Genomic DNA, 1,428 nt, shown 5'->3' with positions numbered 1-1,428 from the left:
TGTAGAGAGCAAGGGTTGGATTCACAGCAAGTGTCTCCCCTGAAACCTTGGGACAACAGAGGAAATGGCAGGATGCTTTCAAGAATCAAAAGAAAAGCTCCATCCATGGAGACTTCCTTATCAGGAGACGATATCCTTTTGGAACGAGGAAGAAGTTAAGACATTTTAAGGGCATGGAAAACTAAAGCGTATTCTCACTAATGTACCTACTCAAAACGGCTAATGCCATTTCTTTAAGCAGATGGCGGGCGTAATTGCCTGTTGATGACCACTGCTTCTTGTCCTGTAGACTGATCCACTGGAAGGACATGACACTGTGTATGCATTTCTTTTTTTTCAAAGGGTTATTTATTTATTATATATACAGGGCTCTGACTGCATTGCCTGCATGCTGGAAGAGGACCCCAGGACCTATTAGAGATGGTTGGAAGTCACCATGTGGATGCTGGTAATTGAACTCAGGACCTCTGGAAGAGCAGTCAGTGCTCTTAACTTCTGAGCCACCTCTCCAGCCTGTGTATACATTTCTTGACTAACAGAGGTGCTACTAGGAAGTCCTTACTCTGATCTTGGGTCAGAAACAGTGTTGTCTGCCCTGAAGAAGTTCAAAACAACTGGAAGGATGAGGTGGACATAAAAATCACACCATCCCTTTGGACTTCCATCCAACAATGTGAGATGCACTCTCACCCTGAACTCTTGGGGGAGGGTCTAGGCCCTGCCCTGGATGAAATGACAGACAATGGACACCCTCAAGGAGGGCCTCACCCTCCCTGGGGAAATGAGGGGATATTGGAGAGGGTTGGGGGAGGGCACGGGAGGAGGGGAGGGAAACGGAGAAGGACCTGGAACTGACTTGTGAAGCAACCTTTTCTAATCTAAATTTAAATTTAAAAATAAATAATAAAAAAGAAAGAAAAATTAAAAAAAAGAAAAAAATCACACTGTCCTATTGCAGGCTTTTGCAAGAAATGTGACCCTGCTCCGAAACAAGGCTGCATCTCTGCATTTAACCCTGCTCCTGAGTCACCATGGTGCCAAGCAAGAAGAAAGGACATGAATTTAAAACCACACCCACCATAGTCTTCTGAAAAGGGTGATATCCTCTGCAACTCAGCTTTAGGCCATTTTGACAACAAATGAAAATTAATCAATTCTGCTCAGACCAAGAAGAGGAGGTCAGTGGTGAGGGTAGAGAAATGATAATCTGTGTAAGTGTGATTTAAGAAAAAAAAACTTTTCTATCATTCCTCTGTCTGAACATTTAAAGTCTGCAACACATCAAAGGCAGTTAGAAAATAAAATGGATTGGTTTCCTGACCTGTCATCCCTATGCACTTCTCATTTTATTTAAAATAGCAAGTTATCTTTGGGTGACATTAGTCTTTAGTTGTGAATTGCATTTTTCTTTGTGATATCAGGGTTTAG

This window comes from Mesocricetus auratus, unplaced genomic scaffold (assembly GCF_017639785.1).
Source record: "Mesocricetus auratus isolate SY011 unplaced genomic scaffold, BCM_Maur_2.0 contig_1617_pilon_subseq_1:90549_obj, whole genome shotgun sequence".
In the NCBI taxonomy this organism is placed as follows: domain Eukaryota; kingdom Metazoa; phylum Chordata; class Mammalia; order Rodentia; family Cricetidae; genus Mesocricetus; species Mesocricetus auratus.
This window is presented reverse-complemented; position numbering follows the sequence as displayed.